The following is a 22,262-nucleotide window of genomic DNA, read 5'->3' as shown; positions in this document are numbered from 1 at the left end:
AGACACAGTTCCTGTCCTGCAAAGGGGGTTGCTTTCTGATTATGTACTCCCTGCTGAATGAGAATAAAGACTAGGACTTGGGTACTTTTATAGAGAGAGAAAATATGTTTTTGTCTCTTTTCTATAAAGAGGGGTATCTGTGAAATCTGTCTGGGCGTGAGCCCATTACCTTGTTTTGGGGAGGTTATTGAAGCAATTGTCTCTCTTCCCTAACCCACCGCATAACCCTGAGAGGGTAGGTTAGCAACAACCCTCCCCCAGCCTTCTGGATGCTTCTTGCGCCTCTGGAGGTGCCGGGAGGAGGTTTCACAGAATACCCATTTTGTGGGAGCACTGGCCACAGGTATTACCTAATGAGAGAGTGAGAGGGTGAAGCAGTTTAAGTTCTCCTGCTAGCTGGGATGGTTTTGCTGAGGGAAGTAAAGTCCTGGGGAAGATGAAGGTGAAGCATGTTGGTTGCCCCTGGCTCACCAGCCCCATAGGGATCAGGGCAGAAGTGGTACTGTGCCTCCACAGTGGCTACAACACGATGTGCCATCTGCATAATTTTCTGACCCATATCTGGAGCCAGTCTCCTCTGAAAGAAGATACTATATAGAGCAAAGCACTGTACTCAGTGCGTGACAGCGATTGGGCAGAAATATTCCCCATCCACATGGAGCTTTGAGTCTAGAAGATGATAATATTCCGGATGTGCACAGCATCTTTTGAAGAGTTGAATGGGCTTTCTTCCATATTACCTCATTTTATTTTCACCCCATCCCCATGGAGATAGGGAGGAGAGGTTACAAGCCTAGCTTAACAAAAGGGGAAATTGAGGCACAGAGAGGCTCAGTGACTTACCCAAGGTCACACACTTAAACAATAGAAGCGCCAGGACTAGGGCCATGTCTTCTCACTTTTAGCCTTGTAATCTTTCTACTCATAGAGTAACCTCTATTCTGGTTTCCTAGTCATTAGTAAAGCAACTTACATGGCTAGTATACCTAAATTCTGGCAAGTAACTGGGAACATCTGGCTGTCTTGAGAACTTCAAGTCCCTGACGTTACTGCCTTAAAGTAGAGCCAGTCATGTCAGCTTGGAAGATAGCTTGTCTGACCCTTTATCTGTTACCAGTTGAGCTTGGTAGTCCAATTCTTGTTTAGTCTTTTCAACAAATTCTGTGTTGTCTTGATGGAAACTAGTTATGGAATACAATTCTTTTCCCTGAGTAAGTTCTTCCAATGTGCATGGCATTAACATAATTAGAAAGCATTCATTGAGAAGCTGCTATGTAGTGATGGCCTAGATGGTAGAGTATAAGCTCCTTGTGGGCAGGGAATGTGTCTTGTGTTTCTATTTTATTTTCCCAAGGGCTTAGAAGAACACACAGTGCCCAGTGCTTAGAACAATGCCTAACAGATAGTAAGCACTTAATGATGATGGTATTTGTTAAGTGCTTACTGTGTGCCAAGCACTGTTCTAAGCGCTGGGGTAGATACAAGGTAATCAGGTTGTCCCACGTGGCGCTCACAGTCTTAATCCACATTTTAAAGATGAGGTAACTGAGGCACAGAGAAGTGAAGTGATTGGCCCAAAGTCACCCAGTTGGTAAGTGGTGGAGCTGGGATCAGAACCCACAACCTTTTCTCCGGAGCCCGGGCTCTTGCCACTAAGCCGCGCTGTTTCTTAATAAAGACCCGAAAAACAAAAAACAAACCGCAATTATGACGATCATGAAGATGATAATAATCTAATTCATTCATTCATTCAATAGTATTTATTGATCGCTTACTGTGTGCAAAGCACTTTACTAAGTGCTTGGGAGAGTACAATATAACAATAAATGGACATATTCCCTGTCCACGTGAGCTTATGTCTCTTCCCTGACATGAAGGTTATGGAGATTATCGGTTGCCATTGATATCATCTTTATCATCATAATCATCACTGCTATTTATTGTCTACTGTATGAAGTATACTGTATTAGACACTTGACATCAAATCTCATTACATCCAGAGCCCCACCTGCAATCAACAAACAGCCGTCTGATGGGTAGCCTGGATAGGGACCAGGAAAAGGCATCTGAATCCCTCCATTATAGCCCAGAGGAGCTGGGACAGAGATCAGGCACTTAGTGTTTGTTTGTTTTTTAATTCATCAATCATACCTATCGAGTGCTTCCTATATGCAGAGCACTGTTGCTAACAAGGAGCTTGGGACTTGTGCAATGGTGTCCCAGGTTGCCCAGAGACTCCTGCAAATAGTCTTGCCTCGAGCCCGCTCCCTCCCACACTACCTTGTGGGCGAGGAGACATGATTCCAGATTGCAACAGCCTTGCTTAGGAACTCTGAGCAGGGCAATTCTTGCAGCAAAGAGGAGATAAATAAAAGACAGAAGCCCCTGCACTCAGAGTCAGAGGCCGGCACGGACATTCCAAGTAAGAGCTACCTCAGGAGAAGGACAGCCCCAGCAGTATCTTTGGCTCCCTGGGCAAGTCTCCTGCGGTGAATTATTTGGAAAATGGGAGGAGTTTGATATAATTGATATTTCTGAAATATGGGGAAGTAAAGAAAAGCAGTTGCTGAATGCCATAGAGGTGAAAGACATGTTCCTTACCATGAAAGAGTTTACAATCTACTGTGGAAGCCAGGCAGATACTTTATTTACAATCAGTGGAGTTGGAGGAAGGATGATACAGATAAAATGAATAATAAGGGAATGGAAAAATGGATAAGAGAATAAAATGAAAACAAAAATAGGATGAAGATCATACTATATAGTCAGTTGTGCTAAAACACATGTCTTCACTATGTGTTTTGGATAGAACACAGTTTTTGGAAGAAAGCGCGAACAGTCTTCCCAAAGCACACATCTTCTCTGGATAAGATGAGATGCAGTATAGTAAGCAATGAACATAATGGAAGTATTATAATGTGAGTTTTCCTTCATGCGGGGTTCTTCAAATACATAGTGCTGATGAAAGTTAGTGAAAGCTGCATGTGAGTTAATAAATGCTTAGGTGTATGCTAAGAAGACGTGAGCTGGAATGGTGGGCCTCAATCAGGGACAACATCCTGGAGGAAGTGGGATTTCAGGAGCGCTATGAAGCTGGAGAGAGTGAAGGGAGAATGAATTCTGGGCAAGGGAAAGGGAGTGAGGAATCAATCATTTGGGGGAGAGGCAAGAGAGTGGCACAGATTTGGAAAGGCTGTGGGACACTTTCTCTTGAAAGCTGGGAAAAAGGAGAGGGTGGGAGGAGAGATACAAGAGCATCATGGAGGTTGAAGGTGGGTCTTGGGCAAGTTAGGTCTGATGCTTTCAATTTCACCAGCAAAGGAGATGACAAGATCATCGGAGATTAGGGAAGGAAGAAGTGAAATTTGAGTTTTTGGATAGAGTAAATGACTCTATTCTGGGACAGTTAGTCTTAGAAGCAACATGGAAAAATTACACATTGAATTGTATTATGAATCGTGTGCTGGACCTAGTGCAGGAGATATAAGTGATCATGACTTGTGAACATTTGACATTCTTGCTGGGGAAGAAATCCACAAACTAGCAATCGTGGGCTATTGAATTTCTAAAAAAAAATTACAAAACATAGACCTTAGTGAGGAAAAAGCTGACAGGGGGAGTTAAAAAAAAAAGGAGTAACTTACTCGAAGCCAGGAAGGTATTCAAAAACACCCTTTTATAAGCCCAGGTAAGAACCAAAAAAAAGCAGGTAACCAAACAAAATTCCTTCATTGCTACCTGGAATAATAAGAATAATAAACGATGGTATTTATTAAGCACTTATTATGTGCCAGATTCTGTGAAATCTGTGAGCTGTTGTTCATAATGGCAATAATAACAATAATTATGATGATGGGACTTGATAAGCGCTTACTATGTGCAAAGCACTGTTCTAAGCACTGGGGTAGATACAAGGTTATCAGGTTGTCCCACGTGGGTCTCACAGTCTTAATCCCCATTTTACAGATGAAGGAACTGAGGCACAGAGAAGTTGTGACATGCCATAATAACAATAACAATGATGATTCATTCACTCAATCGTATTTATTAAACACTTACTGTGTGCAGGACACTGTACTAAGCGCTTGGAAAGTACAAGTTGGCAACACATAGGAACGGTCCCTACCCAACAGTGGGCTCACAGTCTAGAAGGGGGAGACAGACAACAAAACAAAGCATATTAACAAAATAAAGTAAATAGAATATGTACTAGTAAAATAAATAGAGTAATAAATATGTCCGAACATATATACATATATACAGGTGCTGTGGGGAGGGAAAGGAGGTAAGGTGGATGTTTGAGGAGGGGGAGGAGGGGGAAAGGAAGGAAGCACTTACTATGTGGAAAGCACTGTTCTGAGCACTGGGGTAGATACAAGGTTATCAGGTTGTCCCAAGTGAGGCTCACAGTCTTAATCCCCATTTTACAGATGAGGTAACTGAGGCACAGAGAAGTTAAGTGACGTGCCCAAAGTCACACATTTGACAAGTGCTGGAGCCAGGATTAGAACTCATGACCTCTGACTCCCAAGTCCATACTTTTTGGCCAAAGCCACGCTACTTCCCAACCAGGATGAATGGCATTTAGGGGATTGGACATCATGGAAAGAATAAGAGAAATCACTCAAGATTCTCAGTGACCAAGTTCTTATCCTGGATTTGGAGAAGGCCCTGGAGAGTACAGTGATGGGGAAGAAAGTCTGGGAGTGGAGTGTCTGAAGAAACTGGGATTTTTCAGTTGGATGAGGAGAAACCTGAGGGGCCACTGATGATGGGCTCTGAATCTCTGATGGGGCATTCCATGGAGAATGGGGAGCAGGAGACTGGGAGAGCCCAGTGCTATGCCTGGGGGTAAGGTAGAATTGCATTTCCAAGTGCTTAGTACAGTGCTCTGCACACAGTAAGCACTCAATCAATGCTATCGCATGAATCCGTTTCACCCTGTGCTGGCACACACACAGGCCCAGGAAGGGCAGACCCAGGACCCCAGTAAGGCTGGAGAGTGGGAGTGGGAGAATTTCAGTTGAACGAGATCTCCAGCCAGACCCCAGGCCTCCTAACCACCTGTCCAATAGAGCTGGGTCGGTCTGAAGTCGAGTGATGGGGCCTCTCCACTGCTTACTCTGCCCATGTTAACCTCCCTCCCCACCAATACACACACACACACACACACACACACACACACACACACATTAAACCGCATAGAATGTAGGTTGAGGCCGAACCAGGATGTGATTGATCTGTCATCTCATTCTCCTGCCATGTCTCTCCCAGCAGATTCTCTGGCCCCATGGCGAAGGGGAACCAAACCAGCGTCCCGATATTCCTCCTCCTGGCACTGTTTGACTGGGTGGAGCAGTGGCAGCTCTTCTTCGGGCTGTTCCTCTGGATGTACCTGGTTGGGGTCTTGGGGAACCTGCTCATCGTCCTGGCCGTCGGCTCCGACCCGTACTTGCACACCCCCATGTATTTCTTCCTCATCAATCTCTCCCTTGCCGATGCCTGTCTATTATCTACCATGATCCCCAAGATGTTGGCCAACCTCCAGACCCAAGATAAATCCATATCGTATACGGGCTGCCTGGCCCAAATGTTTTTTTTCCTTTTATTTGTAGGTCTAGACCATTTCCTCCTCATTAGAATGGCTTGTGATCGCTACCTGGCTATATGCCTCCCCCTCCACTACACCAACATCATGAACCCACGGCTCTGTGCGCTGATGGTTGCTGGGTCCTGGAGTGTCAGTAGCCTTGATGCCCTGGTTCACACATTATTGGTTGTTCCGCTATCTTTCTGTACAGACAATGAAATCCTTCACTTTTTCTGTGAGCCTAACCGGGTCCTAAACCTTTCCTACACAGACACTTTGATCAACGATGTATTGTTGTATGTGCTGACTGTTATATTGGGTATTATTCCCTTTCTGGGTATAGTTTTCTCTTACACCCGCATCATAACCACCATACTGAGAGTCCCATCAGCCAAAGGAAGATATAAAGCTTTCAACACCTGTTGCTCACATCTATCAGGGGTCTCCTTATTCTATGGCACTAGTTTAGGGGTCTACCTCAGCCCCGTATCTACCCAGGCATCATGGAAGGGCTCGATAGCCTCCGTGATGTACACGGTGGTCACCCCCATGCTGAACTGCTTCATCTACAGCCTGAGGAACAAAGACATGAAAGAGGCTCTGAGAAATGTGTTCAGAGGGAAAACTGTCTTCATGCAAAGACTGTGATTCTGGAAGGAAGCAGTATCTGAGGGAACAAGCTTTTAGGCATGAATCCTCTTTGAGTGGGACAGATGACCATTTTTGAGAACGGAACACATTTGTCCAAATCCATTCTTGTTTGGGTCAAGTGCACTGGCCGTCCCCAGTCACCATCGTTATCATCTGCTTGGTGGTGGATAGAGTCTCCTATTGAGTCCTAGGTCCTGAAACTTCAGGACTTTAAACATGTGTAGAGGAGTTAATTTTAGTGCTAGCAGTTTGTGCCGTGCCACTCGCACACTCTTGTTGCTTGTGCTATAAAAGGTTTTTTAGGAAATGAGCAGGTTTGATTTGCTGCCAAAGTGACAAAGACACAGTGTCTATGCTATGTTGTAATGTCGTAGCTTCGCAGGTGGTTGCCTTGCACTGCTCATTGATCACGATAACGAACTAATTTCAGGATACCTGCTGGATCTGTCTACCTTGCAGATCATCCTCAGTTGTTTTTTTAGGTCAGAAAGATCCTTAGTGATGGCATAATCTCAGGAGGCAGAATCGGCACCAGAACCCATGTCTCCGGATTCCCAGTGCAGACCCATGGACAGACACATGATCAGGCCCTCACACAAAAATTAAAGATGGGTTTCTATTCTCTGTCATTCACTCTTGGAGGAGCCTATTCACTTGATGATGACACTGGCTGGAGTTCAGCCTATTCTGGCGAAGAACTGACTCTAAGGGGAGGTTAGAAGGCCAGGGAAAAATGGAAATGAGCCAAAGGCATTTCGTTGCTTCCTTGCTCCAAACTGAAGAGTGACGGGTTCAAATCACAGAAGAATTTATGCAAAAGGCTTTCCACAAGGAGAAAAAAAAATAAGTGGATATTGCTAGTATTGGGGTCACCCAGATTAAGTTAACGGAAAAGGCTAATCTGTGCTTAAACCAGTATTTTGTTAAGTACTCCCTTGTCTTTCCTCACTCCACTCAATACTCTGCTTGGCTGCCTGGGACATATTTCTAAAAAAAAAAACTGTTCAATTTGAACTTCTCCATTCCGCAAGGACCTCCAGTAGTTGTCCATCCACCTCCGTATCAAATGGAAGCTCCTTTCCATTAGCTTTAAAACACTAAATTACCTTGTTCCCTCCTCTCTTACCTTGCTGATTTCCTTCTAGAACCCAGTACATTCACTTTGCTCGTCCAACAGCAACCTACTCACCTTACTTCGATCTTGTCCATCTCACCTCCGACCCATTGCCCACATCCTGCCTCTGGCCTGGAAATCGCTCCCTCTTAATATCCAAGAAACAATCACTCTCCTCCCCACCTTCAAAGCCTTATTAAAATCACATCTCTTCCAAGAGGCCTTCCCTGACTAAGCCCTCATTTCCCCTGCTCCTTCTCCCTTCTGTGTTGCCTATGCCTTTGGATTTGTACACTTTTATTAGTCATTCAGTTGCATTTATTGGTCACTTACAGTATGCAGAGCACTGTACTAAGTGCTTGGGAAGTACAAATTGGCAACATATAGATATAATCATAATAATGATAATGATGGTATTTGTTAAGCACTTACTATGTGCAAAGCACTGTCCTAAGTGCTGGGGGGATACACGTGGGGCTCACAATCTTAATCCCCATTTTACGAATGAGGGAACTGAAGCACAGAGAAGTTAAATGACTTGCCCAAAGTCACACAGCTGACAATTGGGGGAGCAGGGATTTGAACCCATGACCTCTGACTCCAAAGCCCGGGCTCTTTCCACTGAGCCATGCTGCTTCTCAGCGTTCTTACACAACAAAAGGCTCACAGTAAACACTTCATATTCACTTCACCCTCTTCCCCATAGTACCTATGTACACATCTATAATTTATGATAATATCTGTCTCCCCATCTAGACCATAAGCTCCTTGTAGGAAGGAGAAGTGTCTACCAACTCCGTTATATTGTACTCTTCCAAGCGCTTTATACAGTGTTCTGCACACAGTAAACATTCAAGAAATATGATTGATTGATTGAAATGTTAATTGACTATAATCATGGTATTTGCTAATCACTTACTATGTTCCAAGTACTGTACTAAGCCAGATACAGTCCCTGTCTCGCAAAGGGGGTTGCATTCTGATTATGTACTCCCTGCTCAATGAGAATAAAGACTGGGAAATGGGTACTTTTATATATAGAGAAAATATGTTTTTGTCCCTTTTCTATAAAGAGGGGTATCTGTGAAATCTGTCAGGGCATGAGCCCATTACCTCGTTTTGGGGAGTTTATTGAAGCAATTGGCTCTCTTCCCTAACCCACTGCTGAACCCTGAGAGGGTAGGTTAGCAACAACCCTCCCCCAGCCTTCTGGATGCTTCCAGTGCCTTTGGAGGTGCAGTGGGGAGGTTTTACAGAATACCCATTTTTGGGGAGCACTAGCCAGAGGTATTGCCTAATGAGAGACTGAGAGGGTGAAGCAGTTTGAGTTCTCCTGTTAGCTGGGATGGTTTTGCTGAGGGAAGTAAAGTCCTGAGGTATATGATGGCGAAACACCTCTGTTGCCCCTGGCTCATCGGCCCCGTAGGGAGCAGGGCAGAAGTGGTACTGTACCTCCACAGTGCCTACTATCAATCAATCAATCAATCGTATTTATTGAGCGCTTACTATGTGCAGAGCACTGTACTAAGCGCTTGGGAAGTACAAATTGGCATCACATAGAGACAGTCCCTACTCAACAGTGGGCTCACAGTCTAAAAGGGGGAGACAGAGAACAGAACCAAACATACCAACAAAATAAAATAAGTAGGATAGAAATGTACAAGTAAAATAAATAAATAAATAAATAGAGTAATAAATATGTACAACCATATATACATATATACAGGTGCTGTGGGGAAGGGAAGGAGGTAAGACGGGGGGATGGAGAGGGGGACGGGGGGGGGAGAGGAAAGAAGGGGCTCAGTCTGGGAAGGCCTCCTGGAGGAGGTGAGCTCTCAGCAGGGCCTTGAAGGGAGGAAGAGAGCTAGCTTGGCAGATGGGCAGAGGGAGGGCATTCCAGGCCCGGGGGATGACGTGGGCCGGGGGTCGATGGCGGGACAGGCGAGAGCGAGGTACAGTGAGGAGATTAGTGGTGGAGGAGCGGAGGGTGCGGGCTGGGCAGTAGAAGGAGAGAAGGGAGGTGAGGTAGGAGGGGGCGAGGTGATGGACAGCCTTGAAGCCCAGGGTGAGGAGTTTCTGCTTGATGCGCAGATTGATTGGTAGCCATTGGAGGTTTTTGAGGAGGGGAGTAATATGTCCAGAGCGTTTCTGGACAAAGATAATCCGGGCAGCAGCATGAAGTATGGATTGAAGTGGAGAGAGACACGAGGATGGGAGATCAGAGAGAAGGCTAGTGCAGTAGTCCAGACGGGATAGGATGAGAGCTTGAATTAGCAGGGTAGCGGCACATACTACATGATGTGCCATCTGCATAATTTTCTGGTACAAATCTGGAGCCAATCTCCTCTGAAACCTCTGTGGAACATCACACAATCAATTAATCAATCAATGATATTTATAGAGCAAAGCACTGTACTAAGTGCTGGAAAGAGATTTGGTAGACATATTCCCCAGTCACATGGAGTTTAGAGTCTAGAAGATGACAGCGTTCAGGATGTGCACAACACCTTTCAAAGAGTTGAATGGGCTATCTTCCATATTACCTCATTTTATCTTCACCTCATCCCCATGGAGATAGGGTGGAAAGGTTACTAGCCTGGTTTAACAAAAGGGGAAAGTGAGGCACAGAGAGACTTGGTGACTTACCCAAGGTCACATATTTAAACATTAGAAGAGCCAGGACTAGGGCCATATCTTCTCACTTTTAGCCTTATAATCTTTCTACTCATAGAGGAACCTCTATTCTGGTTTTCTAGCCATTAGTAAAGCATCTTACATCGCTAATTTGCCTAAATTCTGGCAAGTACTGGGAACATCTGGCTTTCTTGAGAAGTTCAAGTCCCTGATGTTACTACCTAAAAGCATAGCCAGTCATGTCAGCTTGGAAGATAGCTTGTCTGACCCTTTATTTGTTACCAGTTGGGCTTGGTAGTCCAATTCTAGTTTAGTCTTTTCAATAAATTCTACATTGTCTTGATGGAAACTAGTATTGGAATACAATTCTTTTTCTTGAGTTAATGCTTCCAATGCACCTGGCCTTAACATCATAAGAAAGCATTCATTCAGAAGTTGCTACGTAGTGATGGCATAGATGGTAGAGTATAAACTACTTGTGGGCAGGGAATGCATCTTGCGTTTCTGTTTTCTTTTCCCAAGTGCTTAGAACAGCGCACAGTGCCCAGTGCTTAGTACAGTGTCTGACACATAGTAATCACTTAATGATGATGGTATTTGTTAAATGCTTACTGTGTGCCAAGCACTGTTCTAAGTGCTGGGGTAGATACAAGTTAATCAGGTTGTCCCACGTGGGGCTCACAGACTTAATCCCCATTTTACAGATGAGGTAACTGAGGCACAGAGAAGTGAAGTGATTGGCCCAAAGTCACCCAGTCGGTAAGTGGTGGAGCTGGGATCAGAACCCACAACCTCTGACTCCTGAGCCCGTGCTCCTTCTTAATGAAGGCCAGAAAAGCAAAAAAAACAAAACTTAATGATCATGATCATGAAGATAATGATGATCTAATTCATTCATTCATTCAGTAGTATTTATTGATCGCTTATTGTGTGCAAAGCACTGCACTAAGCACTTGGGAGAGTACAATATAACAATAAATGGACATATTCCCTGTCCACAGTGTGCTTATGTCTCTTCTCTGAAAAGAAGGTTATGGAGATTATCGGTTGCCATTGACATCATCCTTATCATCATAATCATCATTGCTATTTATTGTCTACTGTATGAAGTATACTGTATTAGGCACGTGACATCAAATCTCATTACATCCAGAGCCCCACCTGCAATCAACAAACAGTGGTCTGATGGGTATCCTGGATGGGGACCAGGAAAAGGCATCTGAATCCCTCCATTATAGCCCAGAGGAGCTGGGACATAAATCAGGCACTTAGTGTTTGTTTGTTTTTAAATTCATCAATCATACCTATCGAGTGCTTACTATATGCAGAGCACTGTTGCTAACAAGGAGCTTGGGACTTGTGGAACGGTGTCCCGGGGGCCCAGGGACTCCTGCAAATAATCTTTCCTCGAGCCCGCTCCTTCCCACACTACCTTGTGGGTGAGGAGGCATGATTCCAGCTTGCAACAGCCTTGCTTAGGAACTCTGAGTAGGGCAATTCCTGCAGCCAAGAGGAGACAAATAACAGATAGAAGCCCCTGCACTCAGAATCAGAGGCTGGCCGGGCATTCCAGGTAAGAGCTACCTCAGGGGAAGGACAGCCCCAGCAGCATCTTTGGCTCCCTGGACAAGTCTCCTTCGGTGAATCCTTTGGAAAACAGGAGGAGTTTGATATAATTGGTATTTCTGAAATATGGGGAAGCAAAGAAAAACAGTTGCTGAATCAATCAATCAATCAATCGTATTCATTGAGTGCTTACTGTGTGAATGCAATAGAGGTAAAAGACATGGTCCTTGCCGTGAAAGAGTTTACAATCTCGTGTGGAAGACAGGCAGATACATTATTTACAATCAGTGGAGTAGGAGGAAGGATTACACAGATAAAACTGGAATAAGAAGGGGATGGAAAAATGGATAAGAAAATAAAATGAAAACAAAAATAGGATGAAGATCATAATATACAGTCAGTTGTGCTAATACACATGTCTTCACTATATGTTTCAGTTAGAATACAGTTTTTGGAAGAATTAGCGAAGAATCTTCCAAAAACACACATCTTCTCTGGATAAGAAGAGAAGCAGTATAGGAAGCGATGAACATAATGGAAGTACTATAATGTAATTTTTCTTTCATGTGGGGTTCTTCAAATACATAGTGCTAATGAAAGTTAGCGAAAGCTGTTTGTGAGTTAATAAATGCTTAGTTGTATGCTAAGATGACATGAGCTGGGATGGTGAGCCTCAATCAGGGACAACATCCTGGAGGAAGAGGGATTTCAGGAGGGCTATGAAGCTGGGGAAAGTTGAAGGGAGAATGAGTTCTGGGCAAGGGAAAGGGGGTGAGGAATCAATCAGCTGGGGGAGAGGAAAGAGAGAGGCACAGGTTTGGAAAAGCTGTGGGAGACTTTCTTTTGTAAGTTGTGAAGAAGGAGAGGGTGGAAGTAGAGATAGAAGAGCATCATGGAGGTTGAATGTGGGTCTTGGACAAGTTAGGTCTGATGCTTTCAATTTCACCAGCAAAGGAGTTGACAAGGTCATCGGAAATTAGGGAAGGAGGAAGTGAAATTAGAGTTTTTGGATAGGGCAAATGACTCTTTTCTGGGGCAGTTAGTCCTAGAACCAACATAGAAAAATTACACATGGAATTCTATTATGAATCGTGTGCTGGACCTAGTGCAGGAGACAGAAGAATCGCTCTGCCATAGTGATTATGACTTGTGAACATTTGACATTCTTTCTTGGAAAGAAATCCAGAAACTAACAATCGTGGGCTGTTGAATTTCTAAAAAAAAATTACAAAACATAGACCTTAGTGAGGAAATAGCTGACAGGGGGAGTTAAAAAAAAAAGGAGTGACTTACTCGAAGCAGGGAATGTGTTCAGAAACACCCTTTTATAAGCGCAGGTAAGAACCAAAAAAAGCAGGTAACCAAACAAAATTCCTTCATGACTAACTGCAATAATAAGAATAATAAATGATGGTATTTATTAAGCGCTTATTATGTTCCAGATTCTGTGAAATCTGTGAGCCATTGTTGATAATGGCAATAATAACAATAATAATGATGATGGCACTTGATAAACACTTACTATGTGCAAAGCACTGTTCTAAGCATTGGGGTAGATATAAGGTTATCAGGTTGTCCCATGTAGGGCTCACAGTCTTAATCCCCATTTTACAGATGAGGGAAGAGAGGCACAGAGAAGTTAAGTGAATTGCCCCAAGTCACACAGTTGACAAGTGGTGGTGTGAGGATTAGAACCCATGACCTGTGATTCCCAAGTCTGTGCTTTTTCCACAAAGCCACACTGCTTCTCTACCAGGATGAATGGTATTTAGGGGATTGGACATCTTGAAAAGAACAAGAGAAATCACTCATAATTCTCAGTGACCGAGTTCTTATCCTGGATTTGGAGAAGGCCAAGGAGAGAACAGTGATGGGGAAGAAAGTCTGGGAGTGGAGTGTCTGAAGAAACTGGGATTTTTCATTCGGGTGAGGAGAAGCCTGAGGGGCCACTGATGATGGGCTCCGAGTCCCTGATGGGGTGTTCCATGGAGAATGCAGAGCAGCCAGACTTGGAGAGCCCAGTGCTATGCCTGGGGGTAGGGTGGAATTGCATTTCCAAGTGCTTAGTACAGTGCTCTGCACACAGTAAGCGCTCAATCATTGCTATCGAATGATTCTGCTTCACCCTGTGCTGGCACACACACAGGCCCAGGAAGGAAAGACCCAGGACCCCATGAAGGCTGGAGAGGGGGAGTGGGAGAATTTCAGTTGAACGAGATGTCCAGCCAGACCCCAGGCCTCCTAACCACCTTTCCAATAGAGCTGGGGCAGTCTGAAGTCGAATGACTGGGCATCTCCTCTGTTTACTCTGCCCATGTTAACCTCCCTCCCCCCAATACACACACACACACACACACATACACACACACACACACACACACACACACACACACACACATTAAGCCACATAGAATGTAGGTTGAGGCAGAATCAGGATGTGATTGATCTGTCATCTCATTCTCCTGCCATGTCTCTCCCAGCAGATTTTCTGGCCCCATGGCGAAGGGGAACCAAACCAGCGTCTCGGAATTCCTCCTCCTGGCACTGTTTGACTGGGTGCAGCAGCGGCAGCTCTTCTTCGGGCTGTTCCTCTGGATGTACCTGCTTGGGGTCCTGGGGAACCTGCTCATCGTCCTGGCCGTCGGCTCCGACCCGCATCTGCACACCCCCATGTACTTCTTCCTCATAAACCTCTCCCTGGCTGATGCCTGTCTATTATCTAACACAATCCCCAAGATGTTGGCCAACCTCCTGACCCAAGATAAATCCATATCCTAAGCTGGCTGCCTGGCCCAAATGTTTTTTTTTTCCTTTTCTTTGTAGGTCTAGACCATTCCCTCCTCACCGGGATGGCTTGTGATCACTACGTGGCTATATGCCACCCCCTCCACTACACCACCACCATGAACCCACGCCTCTGTGCGCTCATGGTTGCTGGGTCTTGGAGTGTCAGTAGCCTTGATGCCCTGGTTCACACATTATTGGTGGTTCCGTTATCTTTCTGTATAGACAATGAAATCCTTCACTTTCTCTGTGAGGTTAATCCGGTCCTAAAGCTTTCCTGCACAGACACTTTGATCAATGATGTATTGCGGTATGTGCTGACTGTTATGTTGAGTATTATTCCCTTTGTGGGTATCGTTTTCTCTTACACCCACATCATAACCACCATACTAAGAGTCCCATCTGCCAAAGGAAGATATAAAGCTTTCAACACCTGTTCCTCGTATCTATCAGGGGTCTCCTTATTCTATGGCACTGGTTTAGGGGTCTACCTCAGCCCCGTATCTACCCAAGCATCACGGAAAGGTTCGATAGCCTCCGTGATGTACACGGTGGTCACCCCCATGCTGAACCCCTTCATCTACAGCCTGAGGAACAGAGACATGAAAGAGGCTCTGAGAAATGTGTTCAGAGGGAGAACTGTCTTCATGCAAAGACTGTGATTCATTCTGCTGCATCCTGGAGGGAAGCAGGATCTGATGGAACAAGCTTTTGAGTCACGAATCCTCTTTGAGCGAGACCGATCACCATTTTTGAGAACATAATGCATTTGTCAAAATCCATTCTTGTTAGGATCAAGTGCACTGGCCGTCCCCAGTCACCATCGTTATTATCTGCTTGGTGGTGGATGGAGTCTCCTGTTGAGTCCTAGGTTCTTAGACTTCAGGACTTTAAACCTGTGTAGAGGAGTTAATTTTAGTGCTAGCAGTTTGTGCTGTGCCACTTGCACTCTCTTGTTGCTTGTGCTCAAAAAGGTTTTTTTGGAAATGAGCAGGCTTTATTTACGGCCAAAGTGACAAGGACACAGTGCCTTTGCTAAGTTGTAATGTCCTAGCTTCGCAGGTGGTTGCCTTGCACTGCTCACTGATCATGATAACCAACTAATTTCAGGATACCTTCTGGATCTGTCTACCTTCCAGATCACCCTCGGTTGTTTTTTTAGGTCAGATAGATCCTTAGTGATGGCATAATCCCAGGAGGCAGAACCGGCACCAGAACCCATGTCTCTGGATTCCCAGAGCAGACCCACGGACAGACACGTGATCAGGCCCTCACACAAAAATAAAAGGTAGGTTTCTATTCTCTGTCTTTCACTATTGGAGGAGCCTATTCACTTTATGATGACACTGGGTGGAGCTCAGCCTATTCCAGTGAAGAGCTGGCTCCAAGGGGTGTTTAGAAGGCTAGGGGAAAATGGAATCAAACCAAAGTCAGCTCTCTCTTTACCTCTTTGCTCCAAACTGAAGAGTGTCATGGGTTGAGATCACAGAAGAAGTTATGCACAACTTTTTCCACAAGGAGAAAAATAAATCAGTGGATGTTGCTAGTATTGGGGTTATCCAGCTTATCGGAAAAAAACTAATCTGCATTTAAACCAGTATTTTGTTAAGTGCTCCCTTGTCTTTCCTCACTCCACTCAATACTCTGCTCGGTTGCCTGGGACATAGTTCCAAAAAAACAACTGTTCAATTTATATTTCTCCATTCCTCAAGAACCTCCAGTAGTTGTCAATCCACCTCCATATTAAATGGAAGCTCCTTTCCATTAGCTCTAAAGCACTAAATTACCTTGTTCCCTCCTCTCCTACCTTGCTGATTTCCTACTACAACCCAGCACGTTCACTTTGCTCGTCCAACACCAACCTACTCACCGTACTTCGATCTTGTCTATCTCACCACTGACCCATTTCCCACATCCTGCCTCTGGCCTGAAATTCACTCCCTCTTCATATCCAAGAAACACTCACTCTCCTCCCCACCTTCAAAGCTTTATTAAAATCACATCTCCTCCAAGAAGATTTCCTTGACTAAGCCATTTCCCAAGCTCCCTTTCCCTTCTGTGTTGCCTATGCCTTTGGATTTGTACACTTTCATTAGTCATTCAGTTGCATTTCTTGAGCATTTATGGTGTGCAGAGCACTGTACTTATTACTTAGGAAGTACAAATCAGCAACATATAGAGATGGTCCCTATCCAACAACGGGCTCACAGTAAACACTTGATATTCACCTCACCCTCTTCCCCATAGTACTTATGGACACATCTTTAATTTATGTTAATATCTATCACCCACTCTAGACCATAAGCTCCTTGTAGGTAGGAAAAGTGTCTACCAATTCTGTCATATTGTACTCTCCCAAGCGCTTAATACAGTGTTCTGCACACAGTAAAGACTCAATAAATATGATTGATTGATTGAAATGCTAATTACCTATAACCATGGTATCTGCTAAGCACTTACTATGTTCCAAGTACTGTACTAAGCCAGATACAGTCCCTGTCTCATAAAGGGGGTCGCATTCTGATTATGTACTCCTTACACAATCAGAATAAAGACTGGGACTTGGGTACTTTTATATATAGAGAAAATATGTTTTTGTCTCTTTTCTATAAAGAGGGGTATCTGTGAAATCTGTCTGGGCACGAGCCCACTACCGTGTTTTGGGGAGGTAATCCCCCTCCCATCCTCTTACTGTGGGGGTTCCCCAAGGTTCAGTGCTTGGTCCCCTTCTGTTCTCAATCTACACTCACTCCCTTGGTGACCTCATTCGCTCCCACGGCTTCAACTATCATCTCTACGCTGATGACACCCAGATCTACATCTCTGCCCCTGCTCTCTCCCCCTCCCTCCAGGCTCGCATCTCCTCCTGCCTTCAGGACATCTCCATCTGGATGTCCGCCCGCCACGTAAAGCTCAACATGTCGAAGACTGAGCTCCTTGTCTTCCCTCCCAAACCTTGTCCTCTCCCTGACTTTCCCATCTCTGTTGACGGCACTACCATCCTTCCCGTCTCACAAGCCCGCAACCTTGGTGTCATCCTCGACTCCGCTCTCTCATTCACCCCTCACATCCAAGCCGTCACCAAAACCTGCCGGTCTCAGCTCCGCAACATTGCCAAGATCCGCCCTTTCCTCTCCATCCAACCCGCTTCCCTGCTAATTCAAGCTCTCATCCTATCCCGTCTGGACTACTGCACTAGCCTTCTCTCTGATCTCCCATCCTCGTGTCTCTCTCCAATTCAATCCATACTTCATGCTGCTGCCCGGATTATCTTTGTCCAGAAGCGCTCTGGACATATTACTCCCCTCCTCAAAAACCTCCAATGGCTACCGATCAATCTGCGCATCAAGCAGAAACTCCTCACCCTGGGCTTCAAGGCTGTCCATCACCTCGCCCCCTCCTACCTCACCTCCCTTCTCTCCTTCTACTGCCCAGCCCGCACCCTCCGCTCCTCCACCACTAATCTCCTCACTGTACCTCGCTCTCACCTGTCCCGCCATCGACCCCCGGTCCACGTCATCCCCCGGGCCTGGAATGCCCTCCCTCTGCCCATCCACCAAGCTAGCTCTCTTCCTCCCTTCAAGGCCCTGCTGAGAGCTCACCTCCTCCAGGAGGCCTTCCCAGACTGAGCCCCTTCTTTCCTCTCCCCCTCGTCCCCCTCTCCATCCCCCCGTCTTACCTCCTTCCCTTCCCCACAGCACCTGTATATATGGATATATGGTTGTACATATTTATTACTCTATTTATTTATTTATTTATTTATTTTACTTGTACATTTCTATCCTACTTATTTTATTTTGTTGGTATGTTTGGTTCAGTTCTCTGTCTCCCCCTTTTAGACTGTGAGCCCACTGTTGGGTAGGGACTGTCTCTATGTGATGCCAATTTGTACTTCCCAAGCGCTTAGTACAGTGCTCTGAACATAGTAAGCGCTCAATAAATACGATTGATTGATTGATTGATTGATTGATTATTGAAGCAATTGGCTCTCTTCCCTAACCCACTGCTGAACCCTGAGAGGGTAGGTGTTAACAGCAATCTTCCACCAGCCCTCTGGATGCTTCCCTTGCCTCTGCGGGTGCAGGGGGAGGTTTCACAGAATACCCACTTTTGGGGAGCACTAGCCAGAGGTATTGCCTAATGAGAGAATGAGAGGGTGAAGCAGTTTGAGTTCTCCTGTTAGCTGGGATGGTTTTGATGAAGGATGTAAAGTCCTGCGGTATATGACGGTGAAACAGCTTGGTTGCCCCTGGCTCATCAGCCCCATAGGGAGGAGGGCAGAAGTGGTACTGTGCCTCCACAGTGGCTACAACATGATGTGCCATCTGCATAATTTCCTGGTCCAAATCTGGAGCCATATCTCCTCTGAAACCAATATGGAACATCACCTAATCAATTAATCAATGATATTTATAGAGCAAAACACTGTACTAAGTGCCTGAAAGAGATTTGGTAGACATATTCCCCATCCACATGGAGTTTAGAGTCTAGAAGATGATAATATTCAGGATGTGCACAGCATCTTTCGAAGAGTTGAATGTGCTTTCTTCCATATTACCTCATTTTATCTTCACCCCATCCCAGTGGAGATAGGGTGGAGACGTTACTAGCCTAGATTAACAAAAGGGGAAATCGAGTCACAGAGAAACTTGATGACTTACCCAAGGTCACACATTAGAAGAGCCAGGACTAGGGTCATATCTTCTCACTTTTAGCCTTGTAACCTTTCTACTCATAGAGGCACCTCTATTCTGGTTTCCTAGTCATTAGTAAAGCATCTTATATCGCTAGTTTGCCTAAATTCTGGTAAGTACTGGGAACATCTGGCTTTCTTTAGAACTTCGAGTCCCTGATGTTACCACCTAAAAGTTTAGCCAGTCATGTCAGCTTGGAAGATAGCTTGTCTGTCCCTTTATTTGTTACCAGTTGGGCTTGGTAGTCCAATTCTAGTTTAGTCTTTTCAACAAATTCTACATTGTCTTGATGGAAATTAGTTTTGGAATACAATTCTTTTCCTTGAGTTAATTCTTCCAATGCAACTGGCCTTAACATCATAAGAAAGCATTCATTCAGAAGCTGCTATGTAGTGATGGCTTAGATGGTAGAGTATAAACTACTTGTGGGCAGGGAATGTGTCTTGCATTTCTGTTTCATTTTCCCAAGTTCTTAGAACAGCGCACAGTGCCTAGTGCTTAGTACAGTGTCTGAAACATAGTAAGCACTTAATGATGGTATTTGTTAAGTGCTTACTGTGTGCCAAGAAGTGTTCTAAGCGCTGGAGTAGATACAAAGTAATCAGATTGTCCCACGTGGGGCTCACAGTCTTAATCCCCATTTTACAGATGAGGCAACTGAGGCACAGAGAAGTGAAGTGATTGGTCCAAAGTCACCCAGTTGGTAAGCAGTAGAGCTGGGATCAGAATCCACAACCTTTTCTCAAGCCCGGGCTCTTGCCACTAAGCCACGCCGCTTCTTAATAAAGGCCCAAAAAACAAAAAGCAAATCATAATTATGACGATCATGAAGTTGATGATGATCTATTTCATTCATTCATTCAATAGTATTTATTGATCGCTTACTGTGTGCAAAGCACTTTACTAAGCACTTGGGAGAGTACAATATAACAATAAATGGACATATACCCTGTCCACAGTGAGCTTATGTCTCTTCTCTGATAAGAAGGTTATGAAGATTATCAGTTGCCATTGACATCATCCTTATCATCATAACCATCACTGCTATTTACTGTCTACTGTATGAAGTATACTGTATTAGGCGCTTGATATCAAATCTCATTATATCCAGAGCCCCACCTGCAATCAACAAACAGCGGTCTGATGGGTAGCCTGGATGGGGACCAGGAAAAGGCATCTGAATCCCTCCATTATAGCCTAGAGGAGCTGGGACAGAGATCAGGCACTTAGTGTTTGTTTGCTTTTTAATTCGTCAATCATAGCTATCGAGTGCTTACTAAATGCAGAGCACTATTTCTAACAAGGAGCTTGGGACCTGAGGAACGGTGTCCCAGGGGCCCAGAGACTCCTGCAAATAGTCTTTCCTCGAGCCCTGTTCCTCCCACACTACCTTGTGGGTGAGGAGACATAATTCCAGATTGCAACAGCCTTGCTTAGGAACTCCGAGCAGGGCAATTCTTGCAGCCAAGAGGAGACAAATAAAAGACAGAAGCCCCTGCACTCAGAGTCAGAGGCCGGCACCGACATTCCAGGTAAGAGCTACCTCAGGAGAAGGACAGCCCCAGCAGTATCTTTGGCTCCCTGGGCAAGTCTCCTGTGGTGAATTATTTGGAAAATAGGAGGAGTTTGATATAATTGGTATTTGTGAAATATGGGGAAGCAAAGAAAAGCAGTTGCTGAATGCAATAGAGGTAAAAGACATGGTCCTTACCATGAAAGAGTTTACAATCTACTGTGGAAGCCAGGCAGATACATTATTTACAATCAGTGGAGTAGGAGGAAGGATGACACAGATAAAACTGTATTAAGAAGGGGATGGAAAAATAGATAAGAGAATAAAATGAAAACAAAAATAAGATGAAGATCATACTATACAGTCAGTTGTGCTAAAACACATGTCTTCACTATATGTTTTGGATAGAACATAGTTTTTGAACGAATTAGGGAACACTCTTCCCAAAAGACACATCTTCTCTGGATACGATTCGATGCAGTAAAGGAAGCGATGAACATAATGGAAGTACTATAATGTGAGTTTTCCTTCATGCGGGGTTCTTCAAGTACATAATGCTAATGAAAGTTAGTGAAAGCTCCATGTGAGTTAATAAACGCTTAGGTGTTTAATGCTAAGCTAACATGAGCTGGGATGGTGGGCCTCAATCAGGGACAACATGCTGAAGGAAGTGGGATTTCAGGAGAGCTATGAAGCTGGGGAGAGTTGAAGGGAGAACGAATTCTGGGCAAGGGAAAGGGAGTGAGGAATCAATCAGTTGGGGGAGAGGCAAGAGAGAGGCACAGATTTTGAAAGGCTGTGGGAGACTTTCTCTTGAAAGCTGGTAAGAAGGAGAGGGTGGAAGGAGAGATAGAAGAGCATCATGGAGGTTGAAGGTGGGTCTGGGCAAGTTAGGTCTGATGCTTTCGATTTCACCTCAAAGGAGATGACAAGGTCATTGGAGATTAGGGAAGGAGGAAGTGAAATTAGAGTTTTGGGAGAGGACAAATGACTCTTTTCTGGGACAGTTAGTCCTAGTGCAGGAGATAGAAGAATCACTCTGCCATAGTGATCATGACTTGTGAACATTTGACATTCTTGCTTGGAAAGAAATCCACAAACTAACAATCGTGGTCTATTGAATTTCTAAAAAAATTTTTACAAAACAAAGACCTTAGTGAGAAAAAAGCTGACAGGGGGAGTTTAAAAAAAGAAAGGATTGGCTTACTTGAAGCCAGGAAGTTGTGAAAAAGGACCCTTTTATACGCCCAGGTAAGAACCAAAAAAAGCAGGTAACCAAACAAAATTCCTTCATGGCTAACTGGAATAATAAGAATAATAAATGATGGTATTTATTAAGCACTTATTAAGTGCCAGATTCTGTGAAATCTGTGAGCTGTTGCTGATAATGGCAATAATAACAATAATAATGATGATGGTACTTGATAAGCACTTACTATGTGCAAAGCACTGTTCTAAGCACTGGGGTAGATACAAGGTTATCAGGTTGTCCCACGTGGGGCTCACAGTCTTTATCCCCATTTTACAGGTGAGGGAACAGAGGCACAGAGATGTTAAGTGACTTACCCAAAGACGCACAGTTGACAAGTGGTGGAGTGAGGATTAGAACCCATGACCTGTGACTCCCAATTCCGTGCTTTTTCCACAAAGCCACGCTGCTTCTCTACCAGGATAAATGGTATTTAGGGGATTGGACAACATGGAAAGAATAAGAGA

This window comes from Tachyglossus aculeatus, unplaced genomic scaffold, assembly GCF_015852505.1.
Source record: "Tachyglossus aculeatus isolate mTacAcu1 unplaced genomic scaffold, mTacAcu1.pri scaffold_123_arrow_ctg1, whole genome shotgun sequence".
Classification (NCBI taxonomy): Eukaryota; Metazoa; Chordata; class Mammalia; order Monotremata; family Tachyglossidae; genus Tachyglossus; species Tachyglossus aculeatus.
The sequence above is the reverse complement of the archived record's forward strand: the minus strand, read 5'-3'. Positions refer to the sequence as shown.